The following is a 21,380-nucleotide window of genomic DNA, read 5'->3' as shown; positions in this document are numbered from 1 at the left end:
TAATTTAGGTTTTTGTTTGTTTGTTTGTTTGTTTTTTAAAAAGCTGGGCAGTTGTGGTGCACACCTTTAATCCCCACACTGGGAGGCAGAGGCAGGCAGATCTCCGTGTTCTCAGCCAGCTTGGTCTACAGAGAGAGCTTCAGGACAGACAAGGAAAACATAGAGAAACCCTGTCACAAGCAAACAAACAAACAAACATCACCCATTGGGAGACTGGAGAGAGCTTGGTGGCCACACTGCTTGCCTTCCAAGTGTGGAGACTGGAGTTTGTGTTCTCAGCCTCTGCATAAAAGCTGTGTGGGGATAGGCTACCTAGCTACCAGGCTAGGTAGCTGGACTAGCTGAGTCACTTTCAGGTTCAGTGAGACTTTGCTTCAAGTAAAAAGTAAAGAGAGAACCAGAAAGACCCCGACACCAACCTCTCGCCTCCGTGTGTGTGCACATGCACACACAAACAGGCACCCACATCAGTGTCTTCCTTGAGTTCCTGCTTTGGAACTGCTTCCCTCAATGATGGACCCTAGCCTGTAAGGTATAACGACCCCTTTCCACTCCATGTTGCTTTTTGGTCATGGTGTTTTATCACAGCGCCAGAAAGCCAACTGACATAGCCATCATGTCCCGATAGGAGAGGTGTCTTCAGTTCTGCTGATCCTGACCTGGAACTTGTCCTCTGTAGCAGATTTCTGCAGCACTCTAGCTCCATCTACCTGCCACTGCATCCTCCATGGCCCCGGTTTACTCAGGTGATCTTTACCTTAAGGAAGGAGCCAAGTAGCAATCCCTCTGGGAGCAGTGCCCGCTGCCCCTCCTCTCCCTCCAGCGCCAGCAGCTGACATCACATGCAGGTACAGAGGGAGCAGAAGCTCGCCAAATACCCAGAGTCCCGCCAGATGTGGAAGCATGGGCCAGAGCTCTGCATGGAACCGTGGCTCAAACAGAGGGCAGGGGAGGCTATGACAGCCCAGAACACCAGACTCTCTCACACTGGGCCCTTCACCTTCCCGTGCTTTGAATGGGACCACAGAGCATGGAGAGAGCATGTGTAGAAGCTCATTGTCGGTCTCTGGGGCAGCTGCGCTGCATCCATATGCCTTCAGAGTGAGCCTGCCACCCTCGAGGTCGTGGCTGCCATGTGGCCAGCCCTCCTCTGAGCCCGGCATGGTGCAGAATCTGCGAACCCAGACTGTCTCGTGCAGCACAGCTGTCAAGCGGACTTGCTACTTCCGTGTCTCCTGTCTGAGGAAGAAGCTGGCCTTTCTGAGAGCCAAGTAAGTGGCAGTGGCAGGTTCGGATTGGGATAGCTTGGCTTCCACGATTGCTTTCTGCTGAGTGACAGGGACGTTAGAGAGAGACGGAAGTGTTGCAGGGGGCTGAAGGCAAGGGCTAAAGCGGGCAGCTGATGGGGTGTGGAGTGGGAGATTGAGTCTGTGCCCCACTGTGTGATTCCTAAGAGGTGACCTGCCTTTCTGTGTTCTTCTTAAGGAGTCAGCTAGATGGCAGCTTTTGTTTCTTTGATGCAACATCAGTCAGTAAGGAATTTGGAGGGCCGGAGAGAAAGGTGCTGTACTTTGTGTGCCTGGTCTTTGTGAGCGCTGAGAATTGTTTCTGATGGATAACTTGGTCACCTATTATGCCCCTTAGCTTCAGGGCTGCGCGTTGATGCTGTGCCTGCCTGCGCAGGTTGACACAGTGATGTGAGTACAATTCAGATGAGGGACACTTGTCTTAAGGCAGGCTCCTAATCTGGCAGACCTGTGCTGCAGCGGTCCCTTGCAGACCATGCTGTATCTTAAGCTCTGTGACAAATGGAGAGGAGGAGGCTGGCTGGAGGAAAGAGATTTGAATGCTGAACCCCAGTTCAATTCAAAACCTTTGCTCAAGGGGCATATAGACTTGTGCAAATTGCAGGCAGGCAGGCACACTTTTTGTCTTTGATGTGAAAACAATGGTTAGCATCTGAGAAAGGAAAAAATGAAACAAAAAAAAATGTGAGGAGAGAAAAGGAGCAAAATGAAGGTAGTAAGAGGCTAAATGGGTTTCAAAGTAGGTAGGGACCAGAGGTTGATTTTTCACTTGGTCTTGATGCTCCATGTCTCTGTCTCATGTCTGTGTGTGTCATCCCCTCACCCTCAACCCCTCCTAGAAATACACAGAAGGCACAGGCATGCATGTTTGTGATCCCCATGTAGTCAAGTACTGACAGTTCCCTGCCCAAGGTCTCCCCTGACCTGAGGTTTGGTGGTTGCTGAGCTGGGCCGAGTCTCTCTCCTTAGCACAGGCTATGCCATGCACACAGTAGGTGTCCCACAGACAATATCCATGCTAGTGGCCAAAGAGGATTCTTCCTTTAGTAAGTTTATTCTCGGCACTTTCTTCTCTTTTTGTTTGTTTATGACAAGGTGTTGCTCTGTAACCCAGGCTAATGTATAATTCAAAGTGATCCTTCTGCCTCAACCTCCCAACTGCTGGAATAACAAGCCAACAACACCACGACTGGCCTTATTTTCAAGCTTAGCACTAACCTCAAGTCACATTTGTGTGTGTTTGATGCTTTAGTCGTTCTCTTCTCCATTAGTCCTTATACTTCATGAGAGTAGAAATTGGTTCTCTTTGATTTATTGTATTGTCAATGCTTAGTTCAGCCCCCAACACCTGATAGATATTCAGAAATATCTGTTGAGTAAATCTGAACCAGTGAATGGACTAAGGGTTTTGTTGTTGTTGTTGTTGTTTGTTTGTTTGTTTGTTTAAGTTGAGACAAGGTTTTCTGCTATAACTTCCAGTGTTTTATGATCACAGGATTTAGTGATGTTGTCCCAAATGGAAGGGTGCTATTAATCTTTGGACTTTTCGTGAAAATGGTCTGGTCTGTGACTACCCACCATGTGTCCCCCTTCCTCTGCTCCTCGTGCTTTGGAGGAGCACTTGGTCTTGTGGAGGACAGCACCTATGGACTGCGGGTAGTGGAGCAGGGAAGCTCGCTGCTGGCCCTGCCACCCGTCCCAGTCTTTCCAGCTCACCACTGCCCTGCTCTCGCTGGCAGCCCCGGATGCTTTTGTAGCTGTCAGCAGAACTGCCTGCAGGTGTAACCATCACCTGCTCTGTGTTTCTCCTACCCCAGCACTTCTCTGCCTGAGAAAGGGGGTTGTTAATTATAGCTCAGAGAGTACCCTCTCTCTGCTGACACCGTAATTGGGATTTGGCTTTGGATTTAACTGGCAGGGTGGATGGTAAGTTTCATTCCCCAGCTTTCCTACTTCCTGCTAGGAGAAATCTCACCCTCCTACCAGTAACAATAAAGAAGGAATGTGAGTGGGAGACAGCTTGGGTGCATGGCAGAGAATCCAACATCAGGCTTGGCCTACTCTGTGCTTTAGTCTTTTCTTCCTTTTTACACTAAGGCTGAGACTGGGAATTGAAGGCCAGAATCCTTCTCAATGACTAATTTACAATGGAAGCTCAGAGCAGCCCTCTGCAGCTTACCCATCTAAGCCCTGCAGTTATTGTACCGGGGGTGATAACATCAGCATGGTTGCAAAGCCATCTTCAGTTTTATCGCTGCATTGTCGATGTGCACAATGTACTTCTATAATGGGAGTGACTGAAACGTCTGTAGTGTGTAGTGAGTGTAAATGATGACGTAGAGATTTTAAGTATGAAATAATATACTTACAAATCCAAGTTTTAATGTTTCCTGTACATGAATGGGTTAGCGTCCATTCCCTCTCGATAATGAGTGATCAGTTCATCTCCAAGGCTGTGGTTCTCAGCCCTTGGTGTTTGAGACTTATAAGAAGAGCAATACAGTTTCCTAGGCTTTAGTCTTAACTTTAGGTATACCTGGGCAGGCTCAGGAATTTTCCAGTTAATGGGTATCACAAGAGCTTCTGATGCTAGTTGTCTCTGATCTTGCTTCAAGGAACCTATCCTTAGCTCGAAGCCTCCTAGGACCCTGTTCGGAGCATTCATTCATTTAGCAGAACTGTGCCTAACTAGTCAAGGCAACCAGCTTCTGTTTTCTCAGTATCGGTCTGGTGCATGCATAGCCCAGGAGCCACTAGCCATTTGCAGCGAACAGAAACGTGTTGGTCTCGGGATGAGTGTTGAAAGCAGTCATTTCATCTCACCTACTGCCAACCTTCCAGGCAACTTGGCATTTTGTTTTGTTTTGCCCTCTCCCCAGGCAACGTGTTCCATATACAGTGAACTGCCCGGCTTCCTCCTTTTCCCTGTCATTCCTCATTAGTCTGAAGGCCAATGTCTTCCTCAGAGAAGAAACCCGTTGTGACCCTGCTTCAGAATGCTCAGGGGAGCTGAAGAGAGAGGTGGGAGGAGCAGAGGATGTCTGGGTGCACCTCCTCCCCACACCCGGAGAGTGCACAAACACAGGAGCTCCCTTGTGTCACCCTTCATGTGACAGTGATGAATGAGCTGGTAAATGGGAATCAAACTGAACCTCTGAAACGCCAAGTTTATTGGTTGACATTTGAGATTCTATGAGACAGGTGCTGAACTTCTACAATGGGAGTGACTTTACCTGCTTGGTTCCTGTTACTCTTGAAATAAAACTGACCTGTTTCCTTTTCGGGGCATTCTAAATTACAGGTGCATTCTTACCTGTCTGGGTGTAGTAAAGGGGTCTTATAATTTATATTTATGATTGCACAGCTATTAAAAACTGGGCTAGAATTTGAACCAGGCACCAGGTCTCTAGATTTTAAGCACTTTGCTATACTAATCTCTGTTTAGTCCTAGTGGCTGAGGTGAGGTAGTATCAGTAATGTTCATTCATTGCCTATGAGGTCTCAGGAATTGCTAGCAGCTAAGGAAGATGAAATATCTCCTTTGCTAGTTTTATTGCTTTCCCAGAGGGATTTCAGGTCCAAGGTAGGTCTGAGCAGCACAGGCCCACAGTCTTTGAGAAGCTGGAAGCTTCCCAAAGCAAGGTGCTCTGGGAGACTGATGAGCTTTCTCCTGACCAGCAGCACCTTTACTGAGACATCTGTATTGTTTTCCCCAGCTCTCCCTACCCCCACAGTATGCAGCAGGTACACTGATACAGGTGACTAGTTTCGAAGGCTTGGCCAGCTCCCTTTCTCCTACCTCTGTTCCCTCCTACCTACCCTTCCCACTACCTCTGTTACTTCCTTAGAAACTCCAAGCCCTCACTTATCCAGAGAGAAGCTCATTTTTCTAAAACTGGTTTGTACCTGGCCCCACATCTCTGGTTTTCCCCAGGCTGGATAGCTTTTCTCCATCTACAGCTCTCCGGTGCTCAGTCCTTATCCTCTCATGGCCATCGTCATCCTGACGCGAGTGACTTAGTCTCCTCCCTCCATACTCAACCAGATCCACTTTCCTGACTATCTTGTGGATTATGGTGTTTTTGTTTCAAGAGAGACAGGTCTCACGTAGCCCAGGCTGGCCTCAGACTCACACCTTATCCTTATGCTTTAGTGTCTTATCCTTATGCTTCTAGCTCCCAAGCGCTGGTATTAACAAGTAAGTGTCATCATGCAGAGCTGAGCATCCAATGCAGGCTTTGTGCATTCTAGGCAAGCACTCTCCCAACTGAGTCGCATCCCTGGCTGACCTTGAACTCACAGCAGTCCCATGTCCTGAGTGATGGGATTACACACCTGTGCCATCATTCCCTTTATTTGACTTCCTTCTGTTTGATCCCAAGTTCGACTCTCTTTTAGTGTGTAGTGCCCGTTCGTTTTGCTCTGTAGTATTCTTGGTCCAAATTCTCCTTCCTGACCTTAGTCTAGTGACTGTTTTGTTTGCTGTGCTGCTTTAATGTCTCTGTTTAACCTCAAACAGCAGCTGGGTCTCTCTTATCTGTCCTTACCATCAGTTCTGGGAGAGACTTAAAATGTACACCCTGTGGCAAAGAGTTGCATGGAGAAGGGGAAGACAAGCAGTCTACCACTGAATAACAAACACAGAGGCAACTCTGCCTTAGTATTTGTTATATGTCAGAGACGATTCCAAGCCCTTTACAGTGTTTTCTGATTTCGTAAATGCTTTTGAGTTTTCTAATATCCTTGTCTTATACATAAGGAAATGGGGACACCATCAGGCTAAGTAATTTGCCCAAGGTTACACAGAGGTGAGTGGTTGAGTCAGAATTCAAGTCTCAGCGCTTCCTGGTGCTTTGCCGAAGGTTAGTGGTTAATAAGCAAAGGATGAGAAAGTCACTCACAAAGACATACACCTGCAAGGGAACAACGCTGCCCTTTCTCTCTTCCTGTTTCCTCTTCCAAAGAACCTGTCTTCTGTTAAGCAGAAAGTCTATACGAGAACTCTTAGACTCTTTACTCTTTCAAGTTCCCTACAGTTCTGTGAACCCTTCCAGTCTCCTTGCCTACTTTTCAGTTTACTGTCAGCACTCAAACTCTTAAGAGAAGGGGATTCACCTTTTGGGAAACTGCATCTGATTGCCGACTTGCAGTCTTGGTATATGGAAGAAAGATCCAGCTGTATACTGTGAAAACACTGCAAACATGGCTGCCAAATGCTTGCTGCACAGAACTACAACTCCCAGAATGAAGTGCCAGGAAAGTTTATCTGACTAGGGTTTGAAACAACCACACTGGCTTCCTTGTATTCCAACCTCCCAAGCAGCTGCTGCCATGAAGGCTGATCTAGCAGCAGCAGGTGCAGTGTTCTGCCTCAGATCTGTGCTCAGGGAGCTGGGGACTTCCCACATCATCTTCTACTTTGCTGTCAAAACCCGGCCTTCTCAAAGGCTTCCAGGTCTTTATTATTTCCTCTCTTCAACTTAGTCTTAAGCACAGTGATTAAGCAGTAAGAAAGTAATACCTAGGGTAGAGTGACTAGGTGAACAATTGTCCTAGATAGAGAATGTTATAAATGAGTATTTCTTTCTTGCCTTTTAACTAAATATTAGGCGAATTGCAATGGATTGGAGAACAGGGAGCTTCAGGTTTCTAGTTTTAAAAGTGAGTGCATAGGCTAGAGGGATTATTTCATAAGGACTTATCAATATGTTTCTGCTAAGTAGTCGAGGTATGGATCCAATGGTCTCTTCAGTGGTTTCTCTTTTTTAAAATATCAGTTTTAGCTCTTGCCAGGCATCCTTATTAGAGTGATGTCATTTTTAAACCCCGTGTGGCAATCCTTGATGCACCACCCTGATGCCCAGGGAAGACTGGGCAACCTGGAAGTCCAACTATTTCATTACGATCATCCAACTTTTGGATGATTACCCAAAATGCTTCACTGTGGGAGGAGACAATTCGGGCTCCAAGCAGATGCAGCAGATCTACATGTCACTTCGAGGGAAGGCCGTGGTGCTGACAGGCAAGAATGGCATGATTCCCAAGGCCATCAGGGAGCATCTGGAAAACAACCCGGCTCTGGAGGAACTGCTGCCTCACATCCAGGGGAATGTGGACTTGGTGTTCACCAAGGAGGCCCTCATTGAGATTAGGGACATGCTGCTGGCCAATAAGGTGCTGTCTGCTGGCCATGTTGGTACCATTGCCCCATGTGAGGTCACTGTTCCAGCTTAGAACACTGGTCTGGGGCTGACTTAGAAGCCTCGACTTTTCCAGGTTTTGGGCACCACCACTAAAATTTCCAGAGGTACCACTGAAATTCTGAGCAATGTGCAGCTGATAAAAACTGGAGACAAAATAGGAGCCAGTGAAGCCATGCTGCTGAACATGCTGAATGTTTCCCTCTTCTCCTTCGGGCTGGTCATCCAGCAGGTGTTTGATAATGGCAGCATCGATAGCCCGGAAGTGCTGGGAGTGCTTGCCATCACAGAGCAGACTCTGCACACTGGCTTCCTAGAGGGTGTCTGAAATGTGGCCAGTGTTTGTCTGCCAATTGGTTACCCGACTGTTGCCTCAGTGCCACCCTCTGTCATCAGTGAATACAAGCAGGTCCTGGCCTTGTCTGTGGAGACTGACTACACCTTCCCACTTACTGAGAAGGCCAAGGCCTTGTTGGCTGATCCATCTGCACTTGTGACTGCTGCCCTGTGGCTGCAGCTGACACTGCAGCTCCTGCTGCTGCGGCTGCTGCGGCCCCAGCCAAGGCTGAAGCTAAGGAAGAGGCGGAGGAATCAGGTGTGGGATTGGGTCCCTTTGACTAATCACCTCTCAAAACAGCCAATTCAGCCAGCTTAATTTGAGAAACATGGAAACATAGATAGATAGATAGATAGATAGATAGATAGATAGATAGATAGATAGATAGATAGATACCAGTTACAGTTTCTTTCTTTTTTTCTCAGAATTTTCATTGTGCTCTGAAATAGATACCTTCCCCACCACTGACGCCTAAAATTATCTCCTCCTCTTCATGCTGCCTTGTCTTACAGGTTGTCTGTTCTGTACAAAATAACATTCTCCCTGAGCTGGGGTTCAAGGCCTGAGCTGCTGTGTGGAATGCACACAGATGCTTCTACTGGTGTTTTCTCAACACTGTAGGCACATGTTCGCCTTCCAGGGATGCATGGCTGGATTTGGTTGTTTGCTTTAGTGAGGCAGAGCTTGCTAAGTAGCCCTGGTGAGCCTGGAACTCACTATGTAGAACAGCTGGGCTCAAGCTCGTGCGGTTCTTCCTGCCTCATGAGTACTGGGATTACAGGCGTGCACCACCTTACCTGGTAGTGCTTCCTTGAGGATTGAGTAGGTAGATGGCTTGGGTCAGTGGAGAGCCTAGGCAGACTCCAGTTAGCATGGAATTGGTTTCTGTGTGGTTTTGATGAAACAGAGTGTCCTCCTTTGTAGGTACCGGCTTTCTGCTCTCCATCTGCACATTTGATTGTCAGCCCAGGCACAGAAAGAGGATTGAAGGACACATGATAGCCAGAGGGAACTTGTCAGGCTTCCTAGAAGAGAGGACAATGTGGTGTCTGTGGAGTGGCATGGCCTCCATGCTGTTAGATTTTTAAAGGAGTCTAGTAGAGCTACCCCTCACTGAGTAGGAAAAAGGCCTCTCCTTGCTGCCCCCCACCAGTAGATTCCAACCATTACTACAGAGCGGGACATGTAAAGACATTAAGCAGGGTTACAAAAAAATATTCATTGACCCAAATTCTACTACAAGGTGAGGATTTTGGATTTTGGAGCATTTTAGATATTTTGAATTAGAACGCTTCATCTAAGAAAGCATATGCAAATATCTCTAAATCTGACACACTTTCCAGACATGTAACATTTCTGATCCCCAACATTTCAGGTAAGGAAGACACAACATGCAGTTTCGTCCCTTAGAACGTATGTATTATGTGTTTGTGATGGGAGGAAAATGGGTCTCTGGGTTCTAAGACATGTATCTCTCCCCTGCCTCAGTTTTAACTTGGATTGTTGACTTGAACATTGGCAAGACACCTTGGTCTCCTTTTCTGCCTCACATAAGCATGAGTAAATCACTGATTCTTTTTTTTTTTTTTTTTTTTTTTAAATCTAAAAAGCAGTCTTCACAGGAAATTCTTCCCAGTCTAGATTCAAATTTCTGAGTTTGGAGATTAGCCACCACACCAGGCTCAGGAGACTTCTTTAAATCTGTCTATCTATCTATCTGTCACTTCAGCCTCTTATATCCTGGGATTAAAGGCATGAATCAGTCTTCTGGCTTTAAATTAGTTTATTATTATTTGGGTGAGGCAGGGTTATGTAGCTCAAGCTGGCCTCAAATTTGCTATGTAGCTAAAGATAACCTTAAACTTTTGATCCTCGTCTCCAGCTACTAAGTGCTGTGATTGTCGCATGTATTGCTACATCCTGTTCATGAGTTGGTAGAGATGGAACCTAGGGCTTCATGGGTGAGAAGCAAGCACTCTTTCACCTGAGCTACAGTCCCCTGCCTCTTGGCTTTAACTGATTCCTTCTGTTCTCTAAGTCTTCATGAACTGGGAGCAGACTGAGGAGGTACAGAGAAGTGGAGTGAAATTGGGGTTAGGGAGTTTGTGGAAGAGGTAATGCACTCAGTTCATGTAAGGTTGAGTCATTTTCAGTTGCTCACTGTGTGACCTAGACAAGTCACTTCACAGCTACAAATCTCAGGTTAATCAACTTTGTATCGTGTATCTATGGGGCATTCCAAGAGATGACAGACTTGGAGACACAGCTTAAATTATGGAGCCCTGTGAAAAATGGAGAGTGGACAGTTTTATTGCTCTGGTCATTAAGACAGACTCACGATCATTGACACTTACTGGTAATAGTGTGTGTGTGTGTGTGTGTGTGTGTAGATGTTTAGATGTTTTGAGGAACAAAATAAAATCATTTCATCTTTAATGAAGTGGCAACAATCCAAAACATTATAAGAATTGTTCCCTTTAGAGGATATGCCCTCCATGATTCCATGATTGATTCAAACAACCACGACCAAAGGCAGTGCTGAGATTAGATTTCAAAAGCATGGGGTGTAGAGTTAAGAGGACTTCATGACTCATACATTGCTTAACTTTGCTCAGGTCTCACAACAGATATGCTGTGAGTCTTCAGATATGTTACCGAGTCTTCCTCAGGAGAGGGGACAGCAGAGGAGACACCAAGGGACCTGCAGGCCAGGATGCAGTTGCTGGGATATGAACCCTTGGCAGAAGTGAGCAGGGCAGGCTAAGTGAGCCTGCTGTTTCATAGGGTCAGATTTTCCCTAGGGTATAGACATGATCTTCCTGATCATCCTGATCATCCAGTAATAGTGGTGAGGCATGAACATGCTTGAGGTAGAGGGGGGTCATTCATATCTCTCTGTAGCCAGCCATGTTTGTCTTGTCTGTTGATGGTTTTGTCAGCTCTGTATGTTAGTCCATTGAACTCATGGCTGTGAAGTTGGGCTTGAATTAAGGGAGATTATTAAAAAAGAATGAAGAGAAGTAGGGGAGGGAGTGGACAAGTGATCTGATTCAGCCCATGGTTTCATTCTCGTTCAAGGTGAATCTCTGATCCTTTACCTGCCTGGGTTTTTCTATGGTCAGAGGGCTGCTCTAGGAAGGAAGGGAAGAGTTTGGAAAAAAAGATAATTTCTCCAAGAACTGTAGCTTTTATGGCATAATTATATGTTAAAAATTACATTTGTTTGTGTATGAGCTTGCTAACACATGGCACAGCACTTATTGAATAGGTCAGAGAACAACTTTCAGAAGTTGATTTGATCCATTATGTGTGTCCTGGGGGCTGAACCCAGTTCTTCAGGTTTGGCAACAAATGCCTTAGCCACTGAGCCACCTCCCTGGCCCAATAGCAGATTTACATAGTAAAAGCGTATGTGGAAATGACCCCCAGAAACTGACATCCTTGCATTCATCTTGATTTTGGGGACCTGTATAAATTGTCAATCGCTCTGTAAGCTTCCATTCTTTTGGTCGCTCTCTATGAACTTGAAATGTTGGACAAAAGGAATCCATGTCCTTAGGGCCAGGCTAAGTGAGCCTTGCTCATGAGGAGAAAATGATCACAGAGAGGTACTGAGCCTTGCTTGAGGGCTTTGGGTCTGAAGTACAGCTTACTGCCTCTGCAAGAAGGTCAGCGCCTCCAACGGAGTGTTTCCTTAGGAGCGTTCCTCTCTTCCACCTGTGCTGGCTCCAGCTGACAGGATGCGTACTGTGAATGCTGGCATGCCGCTTTGAGCCTGTCTTTTCTTAGCATTGTGAGCAGTTTATTTCGCTCTTCCCTGAGGCTGCGGAGTCCTCCGGTTAGTTCCCTTTGCCTGGTGGCATCCTGGCAGGTAGAGCCTATCCCAGGCTGCCTGCTTTAATGGCCAGAGAGGAAGCTATAGCTGCTGCTGCAAGCTGAGCTGACTGTCTCTGCCGGGCAGAAAACCTAGAGTGATGAATGGGGCTGGATGAAGTCATCCTGCTCCGCCAATCAGATTGCTCCAACGGAGCTAGGGGCCTCTGCAGATCCAGCCCGGCTGCCTGCTGCTCTCATGTACCTTTAGACAGAGGCTGTGAGTCTCTGGGAGTGGAGTTGGGGGTGTGTGAACCACCCGCCCCTGACTTCTGTGTAGGCCTCAGTCAGTCTGAATGTTATTGCAAGGTGAGTGGCTTCACCAGGGGAGTTCCTTTCCCTTTGCCTTCTCCACTTTGCTGTGCCACTCAGCTCTGTGCCTCCAGCTCCTCCCTGCACAGCACCTTCCCCCTGCTTCCATCTGAGTGCCTGCACCTTCACACCTGTCCCTACCAAGCCAAGCCTTCACCCTTCCTTCTACCCCAGCACTGGTTCAGCACCTTCCAGCAGCCTCTGCCCACATGTGCTCCTTGTCCTGATCTGTGGGTACCAGCTGGCAGTGATGGGGGGGAGGTGGGGGGGAAACAGGGCTCCACTCTGCATCCTCTCCCCCCAGCAGGGGGAGCCTGGAGAGACCCACACTGCCCTTCTGAGACCAAGCACCAGGGGAGGGGAAATGAACTAACCGGGCCTTGTGGATATGTGGGGATACAGATTGTCTGCTTCCCCAACTGCCTGAGAACCCCAGAATTCTTTCCTCCATTCCCGACAGAGGAGGTACCAAGGGGTCCCCTGGAGAGTGGAAGTAGGTCTCCTTCTCCTGGCCTTCCTTCCAGAGGGGTGGTGTTCTCTTTCTGGGTGGACATTTGTGACTCTGCCTTTTCTCCCTGGATGGTGCTGCTGCCCCCTAGGCCAAGCCGGGATCATGGATCCGGCCGACATGGCGACTGCAAAGGTAGGATGGAAATGCTGCCGGCCGCACTGTGCGTAAGTGGTTTCGCTCTGCGAGTTCCGCCTTTGGTTCACTTTCTTTCCCCTCCTCTCCCTCAGCCCAGCACTCAGGAGCAGTCAGGGCTGTGTCAGCAGAGGGAAATGACCTCAGGAGGGGGGCGGGTGTGCCTTGGGCTGCACAGTACACCAGCCACCTCCTACATCCACACATCAGAGCCTGTGGATGGAGGAGGTTAGGAGGGTGGTCACGCCCCGGGCATTTGCCTAGACTCACTTTCCGTGTCTGCCTTTTTCTTTAGCTATTCCTCAGTGTTCTGTTTATCTTTGTCTTCTCATTTGGCCTTCCCTGTCCTCTGCCTCTTCCCGACTCTTGCTTCTGGGGCTCATGCTGACACTGGCTCTCAACTTCTGTGCTCCTCCTTCCCTGGCTGTTGAGTAAGGGATGGGTGGGGTGCCTTAGGAGCAGAGACAACCTCATCCTGCAGCAGACATTGGTCTTCGGATTGGTGAGGCCTTGGTGCCTGAGTGGCAGGTGCTGTGCTGTCCCCTTCCTAGGTTCCTGGAGGTCCCAGTGTCAGGCTGGTCTGAGCCTCTGAAGAACAGTGGCTGGGAGCGTGCCTGTGGTTCTGGACACGCTAGAGGGCGTTGTTGAGTAGTGTTCTTATTCTCCTGGATGCTTCTGGCAATTGGAAATTTGTTTTTCTGTGTATTTTTCCAAACAAGGAGCCTGAGCCATTGGTAGTTGGATGGGGCACTGGAGGAGGCAAGTCTCATCGGCCCCTCCCCAACCTACATGTGCAAGCAGACACCTGTATTTTGGTCTTTGCAGGGGGACCTTGCTGTTTCGCCAGATGGCAGGGTCTCCATTCTCACAGAGGTGGAAGACTCGAAGAGGCTCAGACTTCTGGAGCAGGTTGGGTCCCCTGTGATGTGTATGGAAGAGAGTGTGAGAAAGGAGGCTTAAGCAGCCAGGGTGCTGTAATCAGAACTGTGTAGACAGGTTTCTTGGAATCAACGACTTGAGTGATTCTTCCATTCCTATGTGTGATTGGAACCAAGTTACTTAACCTCTGTGGGCTTTCATCATTTGGCCCATATCAAGATGAAAATGACATTCATCTGTTGTTTACATCAGATGAGACGTATCACTACTTGAAGAGGAGCTAGGCAAAGAACTATAATAAGAACAGGTCTCCCAGGATTGCTTCTCTCCTTCCCTATGTTCACAAATACTTAAAGAACCCCATACATGGGACGGTGTAAGGTGCTGGGGCACCGTCCCCCTTGGCAGTGTGCATTGGCCGTTGTGTGAGCAGGAATCTGTTATGTTTGGGTGCAAACAGTTTGCTGTTTGGATGACATGCTGCTGTCCCTGATGTCTGATGCTGAGGCAATGATCAAGCTCTTAGAGCTGTAAGCGGTTTGTCATCAACCTGGGCAAGGTGTGGCCTTGTGGGCACTGGGGAGTTCTGGAATGAGTTTGGAGAGATGTGGTAGGGCCGTGTCTATATTTGCATGGGCAGGGGTGGGGGGCAGAAGCATAGACAGCCCTGTTTTTCTTAGGTCTTTCTATACCTTGGTCTAGATCTCAGTTTGTCTGTGGTAAAACCAGAACTCAGCTGGATCATTTCTGAGGTTAGCATTTGCCCTCGGGTTTTGCACCACACAGTTGCTGGAACTGAGACTGTTCAATCTGGCAGAGTTCTTTAACCCTCTCTGGTCCAAGCTCTTTGGGGCAGTTATTTCAGGCATCTTCCATCTTGGCTTGTGAACCATCAGGCCATGAATGCGGTTTATAGCAGAGGGCCATGAGCCTCCTGCACTCTTAGGCAGAACTTGACACAATATAACCTGTGTGGTTTCCTCAAGACATCACCCATGGTTTCCATCAGTTCTACAGAAAGCTTATAACTCAAAGCTGAAGAATCTCGAGCTGATCCAAGTTGCTTTCATAAGGAGCATGGTTGTGTAGGCCAGGCAGCAAGCCTGAAGCCCAGATACACAGAGACTCTGTTATGGCTGGATGCCCTAGACCCATGAGAATGTATAAAAGCCTGCAAATAGCTGAGTTAAAATTCTTATTGTAACTCATGGGTCTAAATACATGTAAATGCACCCTCTTACCTTAGCCTTCACTGTTGTATTTTTGAGTTGCTGCTTTCAGAATTTTTCCCAGTTGTAACACACTAGGCTAAGTCACTACAGAACAAAATAGCTTTATGATGGAGGTGTGGCCAGTCCTGATGACAGCATCCTTATTTGATTTCATTCATTTCCTGGAGGAGGTCTTGGAGGTGTGATTTTACTTCCGGGAGTCTGAATTCTGAGACTGCCTTCTCATGGCACTGCCTATTTTGTTTCTTTAGGGTTTCAGCCTAAGATAGAGCTATCTCATCTGTTATCTCATCTGTTATCTGATAGGTAAAGGATAAATTACATTCAGGCAGTTTTTAATCTCTTGAGAAAAGAGACTGGCAGCATTCGTGAATCCTTCATTTGGTGAAGGTGTAGTAAGTGGCACTTTTGTGGCAATGGAGTCAGGTGTGGGTTTCAAGAGAATCGCACATGGTTATGTGAGAGGGTGCTTAACCAGTTTTAGGGGGAGGCAGGTAGGTGAACAAATTATGGCAGCAATAAAATAATGATGGTCTGCTGGGCACGGTGGCCCACACCTTTAATCCCAGTACTTCAGAAAGCAGAGGCAGGTGGATCTCCGTGAGTTTGAGGCTGGTCTGCTCTACACAGAAAATTCCAGAACAGCCCAAGCTGCATAACAGAGAAACTCTATCTCAAAAAACTGAAACAACGAAAACAAAACAGAAAAAACAAAGTTATGAGGGTCAGGAGAGAAATGACTGTCACAGGGGGGAAGCACGGAAGTATTGCTTAGGGGAATTGACCAGCCTCAGAAGGAGGTGGTCAAGAAAGTGGTTCTGGGGTAGGTCATAGAAGGACATGGAATAGCTGTCATTGGAGTTGAATGACTCTGAGTTCAGATTCTAGCATGTCCGTCCTCTATTGCTGTGAGCCCGAGTGAGTTACGTTGGCCTTCACTTGTCTGTCTCTCTGTGAATAATGACATCCTCACTGTAGAGCCACCATTCAAGGGCAGTGCTAGGCAACTAATGGATAGATGTTCACCAATGGCAGCTGCTCATGGGAAGGCCTTCTAGACAGCAGAGGGAGACAGCAAGCGGGTATCTCCATGGTTGGGTGTTAGCTTGTATGTAGAAGGCAAGGCCGAAGATGAATTTAGAGAGTAGAAGCAGCCAGGTGTGGTAGCACACACCTTTAATCCCAGCACTCTGGGAGTCAGAGGCAGGTGGATCTCAAGTCCAGCCTGGTCTACAATGTGAGTCCAGGCCACACAGAAAAACCCTGTCTTGAAAAACCAGAGAGAGAGAGAGAGAGAGAGAAATAGTAGAGGACAAAGACAAAGATGAAATAAAAATACAAGCATGATATGTCGTGCTTGGGCCTCATATTGAGAAATGTTCTGGAAACCTTATAAGGTACCGAGATAGCCAAAATACTGGGGATAAGGACTCTGAGCTATCATCAGACCTGCTTAGGAGGAAGACCCTACCACTCCCTGGTAGACTAGTATGATAGTTTTCTTATTTTGCTTCAGCTTTGATATTTACTTATGAATGGACTGCTCCTTTGAGCTAGGATTTCATAGAATAGCCCAGGCTATCCTGAAACTCACTATTGTAGTTCAGACTATCCTTAAGTTCAAAATATTCTCTCTGCCTTAGTCTACCCATTGCTAGGATTATAGGCATGAACCATCACATCTAGCTGACTTTATTTTAGTTTTTTTACATGTTGGTCTTTCTGCGTTAGACCAGGAACTCCTTGAGGACTGTGCTTTATGCTGTTTGTTGGTTTGTTTTAGGTTATTGAGACAGGGTTCCTCTGTGTAGCTCTGGCTGTACTGGGACTCACTCTGTAGGCCAGGTTAGCCTTGAACTCACAGTGATCTGCCTACTTTTGCCTCCTGAATGCTGGGATTAAAGATGTGCACCACCACCACCTAGCGAGCTGCATGCTTAGTTCTGTGGAAATGCTATGTAAATAGTTGTTCTGTTGTATTGTTTAGGCGGTACAGATCCTTATCAATAGCATAAGGAAAAGGTAGAGAAAACATACGCTAGGAAGTATAGCAGGGGAACAGTTGGTTTGTTCTAGGGTATGGTGGTAGATCTGTGGACACTTGTAATCCTGGCAGTCAGGGAGGCAGAGGCAAGGGAACATTGTGAGTTCAAGGCCAGCCTGGTCTACAAAGTAAGTCCAGGATAGCCAAGGCTACACAGAGAAACCCTGTCTCAAAAAACAAACAAAACAAAACAAAAAATTCCAAACAAACCAGGAGAGGTTAGAATGCATTCATCACTTACTTGCTCTCTGTATGTTATGAACTCCTCACAATTTGGTGGAGCTGCCATCATTGCCTTTTTGAGTAGGTGATGGAGCTGAAGCTTAAGAGAAATAAGTAAACTTTCTTAAGGCCACATGGCTATGAGGTATGGATTTGAACTGAAGTCTGTCTGATTCTAGAATCTGGGTGCTAAACCATAGTATACTCTCCTGGACTAATGTGAATCTGGAGTCAGAGGCGAGCTAGACTCATTTTAGGAAGAAGCCACTTCTTGATCAACAAGAGATTCTTTTGCTGTCTCCTTGGCCAGGAGTAACACTAAGTTGAAAATGAGTAACACTAAGTTCATCTGTCATTCTCTCCTGCCCCCCATGGCAGTTCTCACATACCTTAGTTAAAAAGGAGAAATCCTCACATGGGTAGAAGAGCAGGCAACAGCTGCCTGTGGGTGGATAGGTGTTCCCTCCTGGGGAATCAGAGTCTGGGAGGCCTGATTTCTCCCACTGCCTCACCTGGAGGTTCTCCTGAGGCTAGACGTGCAGCAGGCCTTTAGAAACCTGCCAGTTCCCTCCTTCTGGCATGGGATGTGTGTGTCTCTGCTCTGGTGTGTGGTTAGAACACTGAAGGGAAGCCAGTGTCTCCTTTCTCTGGTGGTGGGGTAGGGTGTCTGTGTCTAGTCTGATGGTCAGGCTCTGGCCTCCTCGGAGCTGCCATTTTGTCAGTGGGCAGAAGAGGTATTATGAGCCAAGTTTGGGGATATGTTTGACATGCAGATAAACCTATCCTGGGGCAAGCAGGAAGGCCTTTGGGAAGTGGAAGTGGTTTTTGAAGGGTAAAAAAAGGTATGTCAAGAGCAGGGACAAAAGAAGCTTAGCTGAGTTCTAGGTATCCCATTATCTTTAATTTTTTCCCATTTTTGCCAATGACTATTGTCTTAGTTATTTTTCTCCTGCTGTGAAGAGACACTGAAAACAACTGACAAACTGCTTATTGGGGGCTTGCTTACATTTTGAAAGGGTTAGAGTCTATGACCATCACAGAAGGGAGCATGTTAGCAGGCAGGAAGGCAAACATGGCACTGGAACAGAAACTGAGATCTTTTACATCTGATCCATGAGTCTGAGGTACAAAAAGGGGCAGAGAAACAGAGCTACCTGGAATGGTATAGGTATTTGAAACTTCAAAGTCCACCCCCAATGACACACTTCTTATAACAAGGCCAGACCTCCTAATCCTTTCCAAACTGTCCTACCAACTAGGTACCAAGAATTCCAATATATGAGCCTGTAGGGGTCATTCTCATTCAAACCTTCACACAGTGTTTCTTAAACTTGTTCATGGTATTGGTCCCATGATGCCCTGCTTTTCAAATCTACCAGAGTCCAAGTCTCTTATGTACAGTGGTATGTTTGTATATAATATGTATCCATATCACATCATATTTAGGCTACTCATAGTACTGAATGCAAAGTGAACACTATGTAAAGAGTCGTTACATTGCATTTTTTTGAGGGATCATGAAAAATGAAGTTTGAGTATGTTCTATAAACATGCAGCTTTTTCTGCGAATATGTTATATTTGCCAAGGTCAGTAGAATTCTGAATGCAGGACCCACGGAGGCAGAGAGCTTGATGCACCACTCACCTAGGAGTTAGTGGTAGCTGGTAGTGTTGTGAAAAGAAGTGGATATCACCAGACCCTGGTTTCTTCTTTTAACAAATGTTCACACTTTCCTATTTAACTGTTTAATGTTTAAAACTTTTTTCCTGGTTCACTGTGAGGTTCACAAGACATCACGTATGTGATCCCACTTAACGTTCTGGAGTGGTATGTTGCCTGTCCTTGGCAACCCCGGTCCTGTTTCTCCCTCTCCTGGGGGAAGAATGAAAATGAGTTGATTGGAGTCTGGTTTTGGGTTTGCTCTGCTGTTGTTGCCTGAAGGAGCATTCTGGATTAACAGATTGAGAAGGGGGAGTAAAGAAGGAAGTGATTTTGTGATTTTGTCCTTTTCGGTTTTTTTTTTTTTTTTTTTTTTTTAATTTCAACGTCATGACCTTAAGTGAATCCTTGGGGTCACAGAGGCAGAAGGAAATATTCTAGGCACAAAAAGCCTTGCTTACTTTGCCCATAGGTCTATCAACCTGAGCCTCCGGGTACAGCACTGGCTCTCTTGGGGGTGGGGCTAGAGGGCTGGGTGTGTACCAAGGGTACTAAGGACAAGGGGGTGCTTGGGAGGCTCCAGGCTGGGTGCTGACACAGATGAACAGACCAGAAGGCAAGGCCAATGCCTACAGCCCACACTGTCACCCCAGAGCCTGTGACTAATAGTGGCAGAGGGTGAGGAGTGGTGAGTGCAAAGGCAGGGAGGAGGAGGGAGCGGGAGGGATAGGGAAGTGGTAGGGAGCACCTGATCAGTGCAGCCCTGGCCATCTGCCGGCTCCTCACACAGCCTCTATTGACTGCAATTTGGAGTTTGGAAGAGTATTCTGGCTAGGGGGATGATGAGGAGGCTTGTTGTTGAAATGGAGTGTTTGGGAGGCGTGCCCTCCCCCAACTGCTCCTCTCTTGCTTGCTTCCTGACCTCCAAAATGCTCCTTAAATATAACACTCTCAGCGTCTGATGACTCTCCTGCCTGAGCTTGGAGCTTTGATTCCCCAGCGTGTGACTGCAGCACCGCTCTGCCCCAGTTTTGCCAGCAACTGTGATGCTACTGCAGCTAGTTCTGCTGCCCTGGAGAAGGAACGGGCAGAGGGACTGTGGCCAGAGTCTGAGAACTTGAGATACAAGGAGAGCCTCAGGGATCTGGCCATCCATTTTCTGCTCCAGATACAGAGCTATTTGCTTGGAGTGACTTAGCAAGGTCAGGAAGAGGCCCAAGTACCTTCTGTTGGGGAAGAACCCCCACAGGGAGGTGAAGTCAGAAGTCCTGAATTTTCCCTTGAGTTCTTGTAGTTAGCCAAATCCTTCCATGGACCCTGACTCTTAAGTTTCTTGATGTGTTTTGACCAAGAGTCTTGTGTGTGGAGAGGTGGCCTGTTCCAGTTGTATGGTGACCTCTGTTACCTTTCCAGGCCCTATCTGTGGATGAGACAAGAAACTCCAGTCATTGTTTTTGTTGGGTAAGAGAGGACACAGCATTTGGGTGTTCAAAACCTTAAGGCTTTCAAGGAAGCCAAGACAAAAAAGAAAAAAAAAAAAAGTCAAGGCAGGTAAAATAAAGCAAAGTTTTTTTCTGCCTTGAACTCAGTAAAGTTTGGAAGAATCACCCCAAGATTCTTGGAATAACTCAAACCAACTGTATGTTGATCAAACGGGTATCTACGAGCACAGTCCCCAACAAGTTCTGAAACATGAATAATCTAAGACATCATCATGGTCAGACCTCCACCCATATCAAAGAAGATGGATATGGAAGTGGTCTCTGATTACTCTTATCCTAAACAGGTTTTCATGAGCATTGAGCCGATGCAGAAGGATATTTACAAGAGACATAAAATATCTAATGACAAACGTAGGGACAGGAAAATACTTCTTATTGTCATATTCTGATTTGGGGAGAAAAAAAGGACAAAATGCAAATTAGGCTAAAGTATAAAGAAGAGTAAAACTGCTAATATCCTTATCTTAACCAGCTTTCTGAAGGACTTGTCATTCTCTTTCTTGCTTGCTTCTTTATTCAATGACAAAGTTTAAGATTAGATTTTTTTTGGGTATGGATATAGAATATATGTGTAAGTTTTATTTATTCTTTCTATGTTTACAGAAGAACATATAAAAGTCTTCATTGACTTCTTTCTTTGTTCAGTGTTATGTTTCTGAGACTTATCCACTCTACTGTATAATAGTATTGTAAATTTTTAATGCTGTATGACATTCTACTTGAAAATACTATAAATACCGTTTTTTTTTTTTATAGAGGTCTTCATTATTACATGGTATATTCTATTGAATTTCTTGTGTTTACCCTCATGTAATTTACTTTCATCAGTGTAGTAGAATGGTCCATAGTATTGATGTGGTAAGGATATACTTTTTCAATCCTATTCCATAATTCAGTAGTTTGAGTCAATACGCCCTTCCACTAGCTCTTTCTCAATTTTTGATATTGTTTGATTTAAGAATTTTGGCCAGCCTGGCCCAGTGGCAAATGTCTTTAATCCCAGCACTCCAGAGGCAGAGGTAGGTGAATCACTGTGAGCTTGAGGCCAGCCTGGTCTACACAGTGAGTTTCAGGCCAGCCAGAGCTACATAGTGAGACCCTAACTCAAAATAAGTAGGTACGTAGATAGATAGATAGATAGATAGATAGATAGATAGATAGATAGATAG

General features: G+C 46.5%; 1 protein-coding gene and 1 pseudogene across 3 annotated transcripts in view; both read left to right on the top strand.

Annotated features, from left to right (window-relative positions):
• The window catches only part of Gramd1b (GRAM domain containing 1B), a 134,803-nt gene that overhangs the window by 50,014 nt on the left and 63,409 nt on the right, over positions 1–21,380 (top strand). The window contains exons 1-2 of one of the 3 annotated variants that reach the window (XM_055621796.1): positions 11,942–12,026; positions 12,629–12,672. The exons of the other annotated variants lie outside the window; for them this stretch is intronic. The gene's annotated coding sequence lies outside the window, so the exon portion shown is untranslated. Of the gene's footprint in view, positions 1–11,941; positions 12,027–12,628; positions 12,673–21,380 lie in introns of those variants that run through there. 3 annotated transcript variants of the gene reach the window in all.
• Positions 7,164–8,128, top strand: LOC129687436 (60S acidic ribosomal protein P0-like; annotated as a pseudogene).

This window comes from Psammomys obesus, unplaced genomic scaffold (genome assembly GCF_907164565.1).
Source record: "Psammomys obesus unplaced genomic scaffold, mPsaObe1.curated_primary_1811, whole genome shotgun sequence".
NCBI lineage: Eukaryota > Metazoa > Chordata > Mammalia > Rodentia > Muridae > Psammomys > Psammomys obesus.
The sequence above is the reverse complement of the archived record's forward strand: the minus strand, read 5'-3'. Positions and strand labels throughout refer to the sequence as shown.